Source organism: Anser anser (assembly GCF_964211835.1).
Source record: "Anser anser genome assembly, chromosome: 5".
Classification (NCBI taxonomy): domain Eukaryota; kingdom Metazoa; phylum Chordata; class Aves; order Anseriformes; family Anatidae; genus Anser; species Anser anser.
In genome coordinates, this window is record NC_139725.1 from 27,249,439 (window position 1) to 27,263,242 (window position 13,804).

At 37.1% G+C, this 13,804-nt stretch overlaps 1 protein-coding gene across 1 annotated transcript in view; it reads left to right on the top strand.

Annotated features, from left to right (window-relative positions):
* The first annotated feature begins 209 nt into the window (after positions 1-209).
* Positions 210-13,804, top strand: part of RYR3 (ryanodine receptor 3) — a 243,301-nt gene continuing 229,706 nt past the window's right edge. Inside the window, exons 1-2 of the mRNA XM_083839378.1 lie at positions 210-456; positions 9,738-9,805. The gene's annotated coding sequence lies outside the window, so the exon portion shown is untranslated. The remainder of the gene's footprint in view (positions 457-9,737; positions 9,806-13,804) is intronic.

Consider the following 13,804-nt stretch of genomic DNA (forward strand, 5'->3'; position numbering starts at 1 on the left):
TAGCTCATCACAGGACCTGCTGAGCCTGCTGGATTCCGCAGTGTTGAAAAGTTGCAGCTGAGGAAGCGGGGGGGCAGGCAGCGTGTGGGAGGGCTGGCATCCCTCCTGCACTCACGGCTGGCTTCTTAAAGCTCGTAATTAGTGGTGAGCCTAACACAGGTGTTCTCAAGGGTCATGCAATAGTGCTATGAGGTTTCATGAACAGAAACACAGAACTAGAAACAAACAAACCAAACAGCAAGCAAAGCAGAATTTGTCTGTACTATTTAGAAAATAGCTTTTTTTTTTTTCCCCCGAGTCACTAGACTTAGCTAATAATGCTATAAAGTTAGGTGAGAGTCTAAAAATTATCTAAAAACTTATAGAACTACTTAAAACCGAATTCTGAGGTATGCCAAACTAAAAAATTAAAAAATAGGAATAAGCTTTGGAGACACAAGAATTCAAATTGTTGAGGTAATTACAGACTTTTGGAGTTTTATGGGGCCCTGATTGTAATGGGGATGAGGCACACAGACCAGCCTGGGAATAGTAGAAAGTCCTGTTTTGGCATTGAAACAAAGGCAGGTCACACTGCAATTTTTGTCAGAGAGTGCTTTAATGACAGGTGTTTCTTCGGGACTGGTACTTAGTTTTACCTAGGCTTTGAGTTTAGCTTTGGATAAAACATAGGTTTTATCTAGAGTGCAATGTCTGTTTGTAGTTACAGTAAATAAATTCATTTTCTCTGTATCCATCATAGGAATATAAATGATTAAATTTCATATTTCTAGAGTAGCTTAGCATAGTTGAGCTGAAGTTAGTCCAAAGTGACAAATGAAATGCAAATTTTTTTAAAGGTATTTTAGCATCTTTCATTCAGGTCTTTACTCCTGTATCTTGGGAGTATAATTGTGTAATTGGTTTCTTCATTTTCCCAAGAGGTTGTATCTAATACTTGTAGAATCTTACTGCAAAATTTAATTAAATTATCTTGAACACATTTTCGTTTGTGTCAGTAGAATTTAGATTAATAAATTTAAAATGTCTGCTGTTGAGAAAAAGCATCTATTACAATTGGTGACGAAAGCCTTGTATTTGGCTGGTGAATCACCCATTTAAAGCTGCGGAAAATTAACAAAAAAATGTGACAGTAAACAAAAGAGGTGACATAAATTGCAATATGTTCAACAGAGAGGTGGGAAAGACTACTACTTTCTACAATAAGCAGCAATTATTTATCAATAGACATGTGCCACACCGAAAGGCGCTCTATGCAGCAGAAGTCATTTTACGGGAGAAAATTTTTAGGCCTCTAATTTTTTAATCATGAAGACGTAAGGGAGTACTTCCATGAATTCCTTGTAGGTAATATCACATTTAATACCGAACCAAGGAAAGCATGAACGAAGCACAGCAATTTTGAAAATAGTTAGGCATTTTGTTGTAGTTATATTTTAAGGAAAAAAGAGTTGGATAAAGTAGAATTAAGGGTTAATTTGTATTTAAAGGATCTGTAAACCAAGATGTGGCCTTTTAATGGTTATTCAAAAAGGAATTCAGTAGCTTAGAGATTATTAAGAAGCTCCCAGTTGCAAGAAATCTAGATTACCTGTAGTAACATGATGAATATAGTGATTAAAAAAGGGCAATTAGCAACTAGTTGAGTGACGGTTTTGTAGGCCTTTTCTTATCATATGTCATCTGCCAGTTGTTTTTTTCAATCATTAGTGAATTGTTTCCCTATTACATATTTTCAATTTTTGAATTTCGTGAGCAGAATATGTGAGACTTGCACAGGTGAAGTAGCATAACTGCTATTTCTAATACAGTTGAAGTAGGAAGAATCTGCAGAAGGCAGTTCAAGGCTTGTGTGCACTTGTTCAACAAATGTTAGCAGACAGATCCTTTCATATGTACCTATGAAAACGCAGTTAAGGACAGGTAGAGGAGGAGACCTCTGGTGGAGGAAAAATACTGAAGAACAAGTTTGTTACACTGGAAAATTAGGAGATGAAACACAAAGCAAGAGAAACTGGATATTTTACAAGCCCTAGACATGACTCATTTCAAAATTCTGCTGTAAATCTAAAATACCATGAGCACTCCTTGGACTGTCATTGGGCTTAACCCATTTTTTTTCTTGTTCTCCTGAAATAATGCTGTCATGATTTCTGATCCTGGAAGTTCAGAACAAGTTGGGGGGGGGGGGGGGGAGGAATAAATGTTAGATAATGTTAATATCTTCTTCATTTTGAGATCCAAATATGAATCATGTTAAATTTCTTTCCCTATATCATCTTCTGTGTACTTCTTTTTATTTTAAATGCCAGGTCAGGTAGTTTCTTATATGGACACCTAGCAATTTGATCATTATGTGGAGATCTTTACAGAAATAAATGAAAATGTATGAAGGCACCAGCAGAAATTGAAAAACAAGGGTTAAAAACTGGCTTGTAATAACAACAACAATAATAATAAGGAACACTTCACTCAGTGCTCCACTGATTTCAGAGTAACACCTTTAAAAGAGACCAGAAAGCGTGTTCTATCACAAGAGAACAGCACTGGGCACCAGACCCTGCAATGCTGTTCTTTGTCCTGCTGCTTTACCCTGAAAACAGACAATCAAATCTTCAAACCTACTTTTCAGACAAAGGGGAGAAAACACAATGAACACCAGTTTTGCCTAAAAGGTCTGTTCGTACCCTAGCGTGTTGTTGCAGATTAAGAACTTCACCAATTGGAAAGGCCTCAATAGCTGGCATCCCTTGTGCTCAGTGGTGTGCAGCAGTGATTTTGGGCAGGCTGTTTGGGCCCAGTATCTCAAAGCTTTTATGTGAATGTAAGTGAATGAAATCTATGAGAGAGTGAATTTGTTAAATAAAAGTTAGAGATTTCTGTAAATAAATAACACCCAGTAAATATTGTATACCAATATTGTAAATATTGGTATATTGTTATGCATTTTTAATACAACCAAAAAAAAAAAAAAACGATTAGCAGAAACAATAGAATAGAAAGAATAGGTAATAGTTTAGAAACCCTTTATATGTGTGTAGTGGGTTTACGTGGCAAGGTTTTGGTAGCAGGGGGCCATAGGGGTGGTTTTTGTGAGAAGGATCTAGAAGGTGCCCCATGTTTGGTAAGGGCCCCAGTGCTGACCAGAGCTGAGCCAATAAGTGATGTTGTTTTGCACCTCTGTGAGAGCATATTTAAGACAGGGAAAAAAAAACGCTGTGCCACACAGCAGCTGGGAGAGTGAGAGGAGTGAGGAACAGCCTTGCAGGTGCCAAGGTCAGTGAAGAAGGAGGGGGAGAGGTGCTCCAGGCACCGGAGCAGAAGTCCCCTGCGGCCTGTGGTGAGGACCATGGTGAAGCAGGCTGTCCCCCTGCAGCCCATGGAGTACCACGGTGGAGCTGGGTTCCACCCTGCAGTCCGTGGAGAAGACCACGGTGGAGCAGGTGGACCTGCACCGATGGAGGCTGCAGCCTGTGGAAGACCCCTGCTGGAGCAGATTCCGGGCTGGACCTGTAGCCCGTGGAGAGGAGACCACGCAGGAGCAGGTGACCTGGCAGGAGCTGCTGCCCGTGGGGGATCCAGGTTGGAGCAGTTTGCTCGTGAGGGATGGACCCCGTGGTACGGACCCATATCTGGAGCAGTTCTTGAAGAGCTGCTGCCTGTGGGCAGCCCATGTCGCATCAGTTCAGCAAGGACTGCATCCCGTGGGAGGGACCCCACAGCACAGGGGACGAGAGTGACCGAGAAGGAGCGGCAGAGAAGAAGCGCTATAGACTGACCATAACCCCCATTCCCCAGTTCCCCTGCGCCACTCAGGGGGAGGAGGTGGAAGAGGGTGGATGGGGGAGGAAGGTGCTTTTGGTTTCTTTCCTTTGTTTCTCACTTCTCTAGCTTGTTAGTAATAGGTAATAAATCTTACTATCTCCCTACACTGAGTCTGTTTTGCCCGTCATGATAATTACTGTGCGATCTCCTCATCCTTATCTCAACCCTTGAGCCCTTTTCATCATATTTTCTCCCCGTTCCTCTTTGAGGAGGGGGAGTGAGAGAGTGGTTGTGGTGGAGCTCAGCCACCCACCCGAGTAAAACCACCACACTGTGCCATTACTAGATTTATTATCAACGTTTTATGAAACATTACCTTTAGAAGCATGGAAGTTGTTAAGGCTACGGAATGATGGTTTGTTTTGAAATGATCGTTAAGACTAATTCATACATAGTCATTTTCATCCTTAGACCTGAATGGTCACTGCATTCAGATTCTTCAATTAAGATCTTCCCAGATGAGGTACATACAAGTTCTCTGTTTAATAAAGGTGAAACGGGTGCTGAGCAGAATGTTTAATATTTCTAGCTGCGCTCCCAGTCTCTGCTACAACCTCACAAATATGTAGCATGTGTTCTCAGCATTAGAAAATAGCTTTCAGAAAGAAACATGATTCTGTTGAATGATGACGACAACTGATGATTGCAAATAGACCTCTGCTCTGACTGTATTGTTAGAGTTTATTGTAGGCATTTTATCAGATTAGTAAAAAAAAAAAGAAATACAGTAAAAGCAAGGAGCGTGTCATTTCTTGGATGGAAACAGGTCTCTGACTGGTGAGAATAATTAAGCTGGATGTTTATGAAAGCTTTATAAAGAAATAGAAAGGGATGTGTAGAAATGCCTGCCATATTTTTAAATGTAACATTTTTACAAACAAGCATTAAACCTTCTAGAAGCTATCCCATAATCTTTGCACATTAACTTTACACATTCCAAGTGTGAAGTAAGTGGGCCTGTGAGAATTAATTGATGTAGGTATGACTGCACCTGTGGATGCAGACATGCTGCTGTGAGTGATCGGTACAGGCCCGGCAGAAAAGGGTTTCGAACTGTGCTTTTGGTTGAGCTAGTTTGGGAACAGCAGCATTACTAAAGGCACCGTGCTCTCAGTGGACCCCTCTACACCCTGAGAATGCTCTTAGAAACAAATGCAAGAGGAGGGATACCAAAAGCAAATATTCCACAAACATAACAGTGGGGTGTTTTCCTTTCTTCGTAATCCCAGATTTTTACGTTATGTCTCATAAACAGATGAACGCGAACAAGAGCACAGCAGAGGTGAACACACAAGACAGCGGCCGGCCGCTCCTGCCCACAGGGCTGTGGTGTTGTTGGGCTGTTGGTGCGGGTTGGGGCCGGAAAGTTTGCCCCGGGGGCGGCAGTGTTGGGCCGCAAGGGGCGAGCTGTAAAGGGCCTCCAAATGCGATGGAAATGGAATCGAGAAGGGAGAGGGAAGGTGCTTGAGTGAGGAAGGTGGGTGAAAGATGGGTAAGGTGTATGTGCGAGGAGGGGGGAAAACGTAACACAGAGTGAAAGCGAGGCTGGGATGGCTGAAAAATGGGTTTGCTTCATGGAATTCACTACAGCAGAGGTGAAGTGTAGAAGAGAAGGGTGCTGCAGGCTCACAGGTGCTGCAAGTTTTGGAATAAAAAAAAAAGGGCAAACAGACTCAAAGAAGTACATGTTCGTTAATAATGCCTCTGAAAGGAGACCTAGTTTTTCCTTCCCTCTCCGTGCAGGTAGTGGCTAGCCACGCAGTGCATTCTCTGAAGAGATGTGAGGGCTGAGCCCTGGGAAATGGGCATGTAGAAATATAGAAAGAGCAAAGATGAGATTTGGAGTTGAATTGACGAGGTCTTAGGTAAAACAAGTAGGTAGCAAGTAGAAGGCTAAGCAGGATGTTAGTAAGTATTTGTTTGAAGGTAGGGAAAGGAGGATGAGTGTTATACCTTGAATTAGCCTCACAGTACTTGCAACCTGGAGATGTGCAGTGGTGGAGATAGGATTGTGCTACGTTGTAGAAATGATGAGGTGCGAAAATCTTGTTTGGACAAAGTCGGATAAGTAAAAGATGGAAAGTGACAAGAATCAATGGGAACTAAAAGGCCAGTTTGTGCATAGGCTGGGAAATTTGACTGAAAATGGAAAGTAAGGAAAATCAAGTATTTATGAAATTACAGATGTGGGAGAGAACATGACCTGCAAAGTTGCAGGAAGTTTCCCTGTGGATTGTATCTAAGGCCAGATTATGCAAAGGCTATATGTGTACTTAGTTACTGTAATTCATACAAATACATTTTTCTGAGTACTCTACACTGTTTCCTTAGATTGCAGTTCTTTAATTGTGAACCAATTTAAGATTGGTTTAGAATTCAGATAAGATTAAAAATATTGCACAATGGCTTTAAGATAAAAAGAGCATTAGCTAGATTAGACTTAAAATTGCAATTAAGTGTGCTCCAAGCATATAACATTTTAAATTGTCACAATGGTATTACATAACGTTTCAGTCATTTTATAGGGAACAGTACTTACACATTCTTGTTTATTACAGATTCTTTTATTAGTGCATGCAAGTAAAAATGTATTTTCAACTTGAATCTTTAAAGGTAAAAGTTTTAATTCTATAATGAATCAAATGTAGGTCTCGGAAAAGATTATTTTTTTATTTATCTTTGCAACTGTATTGTAGTTACTACATACAACTGTTCAAATAGAACCTTCAGGTTTTGAAATCCTGTTGTTGTAGATTAACAGAAGATGAGAGGATTTGTGAAGGATATTGTGCCAGACTTGCTTCTGTTCTGTTACTTCTTTCTGAAGTATTCACAAATGGCCAGTACTAGAAACAGGAAACTCTGATAAACTGGCTGTTACTTTGACTGAATGAAATGTCTGGTTAGGCATTGGAACAGGTTGTCCAGAGAGGTGGTAGAGTCACTGTCCCTGAGGGTGTTTAAGAAAAGGTTGGATGTGGTACTTAGGAACGTGGTTTAGTGGGTGATATTGGTGGTAGGAGGACGGTTGGACCAGATGATCTTGGAGGGCTTTTCCAAACTTAATGTTTCTATGATGCTATGACTTAGCAGTCTTTATGTAACTTTCTGACTTTATTTGTAAATCTAATATAAATGTTTATATATGTTTATATTTATGTTGCTGTTCAATTTTTGTTAGATCTAACTAGAACTGGTAAAGACCATTATTATTTGAATAAATAAAGGTTGTATATTGGGTATGCCCAGAAGTGATGCCTGAAAATTACGCAAAATTGTCTCTCTGCTTTTGACCTTCCTGAAGAACCATTCAACTGACCTGGTAAAATGTCGCCTGCAGACGTTTTTCTCTTTAAACTTATACATCAGTAATTCTAATTCAGTTTGGGAGCTGACTCTAGAAAAGTCAATTGACTGATTAGAATTTGGAATAACGATACTCAGTATGTCGGTGTGACCTTACTTTTCAATCACAGATTTTAGTAGTTGCTGTATATAAATGAACACTGAGAATGTGGTCTTGCAGATGGCTGCTTTGTTAAATATGCTAATTATTAAGTATTTTAATTATTGACAACCTATTTTCTTTCATATCATCTCTTAATATTCTGTGCATAAGTTGCTGTGGTCTGTAGTCGTGGCTGTTAGTATTAGCTCATAGGTGTGTTGCTCCAACACAACTGCACGTATGTAAAAATGGCAATTGAGAGGTGGTTGAAATAATAGTAGGGGCAGATCTGTTTTCATAAATTACGCACATCCATCTCAGTAGTCAGAGCTAGTCAAAATGGACCCCTTAATGTCAAAGTACATACTATGGCATGCAAAACTCATCGTTGGCTTTTGGTGAATGTTTTGAGAAAGCTGAAATTGCGCAAACCAGGAAAGTAACAAAGGCTTGGATCTGAAGCAAGCTGCCAGGGAATCAAGAGGATGTTCATGTGCATTCGAAAGCTCATTTTTTCATATTAGTAGGGGCTATATAATAAGGAAATGATTATTGCTTAATTTTGGTCATTGGGAACAACCAAGGTAGCATGGGGCATAATGCTGTTCTGTCTTAATTGAAATATTTTAGGATTGTTACAAAATATAAGTTGCAATATTTATAAATGGAATTTAAATCTCATTCTCTAAGGTTCCTTGGAAAAACAAATGAGAACTACATTGCTGGTTATTTTTATACAATTTGTGATACACAAGAAAGCAAACCAGCCATTAATATAGACATGGGTTGATTAAAAAGGGAGATGTATGGTATAGTCAGTAAAAGTTTCATAAACTTAGGGTTTATTCTCTTTTTTCCTCCTCAGTATAAGGATAGTTAGAATTTAAGCCCCAAAACAAAATACTGCAGGTAAGTCAGTTTGAAGGAGCAGTATACTACCAAAATACATTTTAAGTTGCTCTGGTCATTCTATCCAGATCACTACTGTCCTCTTTTAAGCACTTTTACGGGACTGGTACTTGACTAGGTTTAATTGGTAATTGCTTGCAGTAGAACCTGTGTATTTTTTAGATGCTTTCTTTCTGTGAGGCTGTGAGTTCTCAAATTGAACTGGCTTTATGTGAAATCACATAGACATATAAAATATAAAATGAATGAAGATGTTCTATATTATCAATAAACTACCATAGCTCAAATTTGCTGTAACTCAAAGTGTGCACTGTTAATTCATTTTATAGAAGGGGTGAATATTGAAATATTTAATAGTCTAATAGCGTGGATTAATAAACGAAATTGTATGTCTCAGATGTTTTGAAATGATTAGTAGTGGTTTTGTTACTACAAAACTAAATTAGTTCAATTCTCTATTGGCTGGTGGCCTGAAATGTTTTTTGCATAATCTTCAGATTGTTCATAAAGTGTGATTTAGTTTCAGTGAACTCTGTTGAAAACATTGAAAATCCCTCATTACATTTTCCTGATTGTTCATTAAAGCAATCTATATTTGTATGGAAGTCCTGAAATTGATGTTTGATCTGTACCAGGCAGTTAAGATTTTTGGAATATCTAACTGGAAAATACCAGACACTTCTAGAACAAAGCAGGCTTAAAAATGTGTTTGTCCGTTTGTCCATATTACATGCACAAGAAGCTGTACTTTGGGAGTTTGGAACAGAAACATGGAATTTCCTATTGGTGTTGTTATGAGAGCAGGAATGGCTTTTGTGATTCCAGAAATAATCTGATTGTATCTAGTAACTTTTTACAAGTTAAAAGACACAAAAACAGCAATCATACTTAATTTTCCATAATTAATTAAATTCTTATTCTATGTAATCAAAATTTACAGTCCTTGTCTTTTATACAACGTAAACTCTAAACTATTTGCTATTTTAAGTGTTGGCTGTAAGGACTCTGCCTGAATTAAGTCTTCCTGTGAAGTTCAAGTATATTTTCCTGTTCACTCCTTGAATTCCAGTTCCAAGCGGAAGTGCACTGCTCTGAATGGTATTTTTGAAAGTCTGATTATTTGGTGTGAGATACTGCATTCTGGACAAGGATGTTTTATTGTTGTATTATAAATTCCTGGGAAACTGATGCGGAAGTTAAAGCCAAATAGTGAAATATTTTTGTTAGTGTTGTGAACTCAGCTTGAGTCATCTAGAATTGGAGATTTTGGAGAGGTTTAATAAAATCTCTTTTAGCAAACTTTGAAACAAGAAAGTCATTCTCGTGTATCAGAATTTTAGGTTTAGAAAGAAACTTGTGAACATTTTCTTTCTTTTTTTCTTAAAAGAAAAATGAGATGCAGTGCCAAAGTTTGTCACATTATAGACTGTAGTTAAAAATGTGTTGAATAGTCTATAATGAAATTGTAAATGAAACTTCCAACATTATAGGTTAAAATAATGTGTGATTATGCTTACCAATTTGTCAGAGACTTTTTATTTTCTTATACCACCAGATGGCAATCCAACATAAACTTTTGAAGATCAGTGGATGAGAATTGATTAGAAGGGAAACAAAACAAAGGTATCTTATATTTTATATAATATACCTCTTATACTTCTTGTTTTCTGGTTTTCTTTACCACATTTCAGTTTCTAACAGTAATAGAATTTCCTGTGTTTTCTGGAGGTTAGGCTAAACTCACAGAGCAGGATAAATTGGATTTCACTTATTTTAGAGGACCATAGCTGTTTGTATGCTCGACTGAAATCTCTTCCTCATCTTTCTCAGTGTTAGCAAGTGTAGCCAGAGGTTTTTCTTCTCCCCAGTAGGATTATCGGTCTTCCTGCTGTCAGTTTAAATACAATTAAATGTTTTGCCAGCAGAGAGAGATGACAGAAGAACACTGTTTTTCATTCTGTTTCAAGATGCCAAACATATTGTGGCACTGAAGTACCGATAACTTCTTATATTATTTTGCTTTCTCTAATTAAGGGGTCAAAGGAAGTCAAGTACTTCTGAATAATTTTTGTTGTAGATACCTGAAAAATTCCTCCACAATGAGGAACTGAGAGATTACTTGAGTTAGAAAATTTGGAAATGGAAATGTTTCTGGACTGCAAAATAATACTGCTTGTTTTAACTCTACTTATAATACCCTGAGGTCAGAATCTTGCCTGTAAGATAATAATAGGCTGCTGTGTGACCATATGACAAAGTTTAAAAAAAAAACACATCTATTACTAAGAATACATCAGATTTAAGGAGTGAAGACCTGAGTTTGTTTCTGGAACCTGATCTTCAGCTCTCACAGACTGCAGTGCTGAGAAATTAAGCAAAGAGAGAGGTTCTGTAGTCAGTCTGATGCTTTTGATTAGTAAGTTAAATTTGCATTTAAAATAAAATTTCATTAATTTATAATTTAGAACATATTTTGCAGACCTGTTAAACAATTCTGCTTTGATATAATTAAAAAATTGACTTGACTTGTGTTACTTCAGCTATTTCATTTCAAATGGGGTTGAAAGTTAGGTAAACTTTTCAATCTATGTTGAAGTTGCACTATCTTATATTTTTTATTATAATTTATGTAATTCAACACAATTTAATTGTGTCTTTCAGAGTATAATATATATATATTATATATATTTATTTTTTTTCCCTGAAACTTTTTCATCTAGAACCATTCTGTTTTAGGAATGTGAATTTAAAAAAGAGCATTTACAAGGAATTGTTCAGTTTGGTAGTCTACAGGGTTCCCCTGTATAGAAGCAGGTCCTCATGAGTTTTGAGCGTCATAGTTCTGAGGTACTGCCTTTTCCTCATGCTGAATCTAATTGTGTTGAAATTTATTGGAAAATTCCTGAACTAGGTCTTAAAAGCAGTACTGATACTATGTTATTGTTTTTGTAACACTATAATACATTGTATTCCTTCATTATTTAGGAACAATTGCATCAGTTTGTTGAAGCTATTAAAAAAAATGAAACTCGGTGCTGCACAGCAATGTATTGACACAAGATACGTGAAAAGACCCCACAAGATTATTTTTTAAAAGGACAGGAAAAAATGTAGATGAGGTTTAGGAATATGTGTAAATTAATAAAACTGTCCTCCCTTTAAATTATTCTAAGAATCTTCTGATGAATGTATTCCTCATCTTGACTAGTTAAGATCCTATGTTTTTCACTGGAAATTGTAATTTAGTTCCTCTAGAGTACACTTACAAACAAAAAGCAACTGGAATGTACGTGCAAATTCACAGAAGCAGCTTTTTCTACTGTAGATGGGATGTTAACTTGTACTAAGTGCCTGGTGTTTGTGAACTGGACAAGTAGTTGAATCCCTTCATGAATGGGATAAAAATGGTCAGCATAGCAAATTTGAATATTTTTGCGAGTTTTGTTTTGTTTTGTTATTTGTAAAGGAAATAACGTGTTTCCTCTTAATGGCTTTTTATACATGTTTTTGTACTTAAGTGAGGCAGAAAGGATGCAGAGATGTGGTTTTTGAGGACCCTGGGGAGATTATGTGGGATTGTCTGCTCGCTTTAGACACAAAAAACATCGACTGAAAATGAAAAATAATTCATCATGATTTTTAAAATATTTCTGATATTTTAATATAAGTTGTGGAAGGAAAGCATATTATTGCAATGTCCTGTCTTCAAGCAGTGTTCTTATCTTTTTTTTTTTTTTAAATTTAATCTTTAAATACTGTTGTCAGTGTCCAACGTCAAGCTAAAACACTCTTATGTCTAGTTACCAGTGGCTGTTGATTCTGAGCAGCAAATAGAACAGGTACAGCTGAAACTAGAAGTTGGTGCAGAAACCCCTTTTTAGCAGCACCTAGGTTTTAGTGCTTAGGTCTGTTACTGCCAGTGGAAGATAACGTTGTGACTGCTTACCCAACAGGCTTAGGTAACTGGTGTTGACCCCACTTTTGAAATTGTTGTAAAATAGATTTTTGGCCAGTCTCTGATAGTGTAACTCAATCTAGAAGGTAAAATATACACTGCAAAAAGTGATTTAGATTCAGATATTCCTTTGTTATATAGCTAGATGGTTCTTTGGTTCCTTTTATAAACTTTTATTGCCAGGGTACTGCCACTGTAAAAATTCTGAACTATTGTTTGGTGGCAGCAGTGAAGCTTGCCAAAAGCTTACCTAGAATCAGGAACTCATGTGAAGAGTCAGCCAGAATCCCTTCAATGTGTTGAAAAATAAGCAGGCAGTGTGTTTGTGCTGAAAATAGCAAATTTTCCTTAAATTGTTATAGTTCTTTTAAACTTCGTAGAAGAGGCTTTTTTTGATAGCTTTAAAGTACAGCAGACTGTCCAGAATGTGTTCAGCAGCAAAAGTACCTGAAATACAGGTTTAAAATTGGTCAATGTGAATAGGATATCATAAAATACATAATGGTTCCAGTTGAGATTGTTTGACCTTTGTGGCTTTCTTGGTGGAATACTTCACCTCACAGTCATCTCCAATAACGCAGAGTCACTATATATGTACATGCTGTGTGTGATGTGTGATCCTTTTGGACTGATTTACTGCAGTGGTCTGAAGTAATTTTCTTTCAGTCATTCAGTCATGGCTTCAGTAAATCTTTTTTTTTTTTTTTTTTGTAAAGAAAGATTATTCAAGACAAGTTGGTGTTAAGAAATTTGAAGTGAAAGGCCTTATACTTCCTGTAAATGAGACTTCTGATTAAGTGCAGGGCAGATAATATAAATAATATAATAACTGGACAAGTCTCATTGTCAGAGGATTGGGGAGGTTCTGGAAAAAAGCAGTTATGTCTTGAAGATATACATTTCATTATGCTGTAGTAGGTGAATAGTTTTCTCATTCAAATTATAGGCATTGAACCAAACAGAACAAAGTTGTAAGAACGGAAGTGCTGTGAAATGTTTTTGTAGATCACTTGACAATTTTAAAATGAAGAAATTTTACTAAAATGTTTTGGTTTCTGAAGCAAGAAATTGTTTCCCAAAACAGCTCTCAGGTAACTTTGTAAAACTAAGTATCAAATGAAGAAAAAAAGGGATTTCAAAAAAGAAAACCCTACAGATGAATTTTGACAAGTCAGGGTTTCAGATGTCTCACATGCTGTCTACATGTTACAGTGCTAGAGCTATTATCAGCAGTCATTTTTTTCATATGCTTTGTCTTTGTATCAAACTTTCATAGGAACCATTTTGAATGGATTACTGAAATAAAGAAAAACACTTGAAAAGTTACATATGTTTTTTCTCCTTTCCTTGTGATTCAGGTAGATCGATCTCAGCTCTGCATGTTCAGAATTTACTATCTGAAAATCTTACTCTGTTAACAGGAATAAAACATGACCAGCAGATGTACCGCATTACATTGATTTCTATTTGTGAAAGAACACTTCTACGTTTTGTGAAATCTTGTAATGAGTCTTCTGACCTGCACTTGTTTTCTCAGGATTTTGAGTATTTCTTGTTTATAATCTTCCAAAGAAAAGTAGTATGTCTGACAGGGTGTCTCTTGTAAGACCTAACAGAGGAGCTATCCCTGTATGTGTAGATTTTGCTATGCAATATGTGTATCAAAT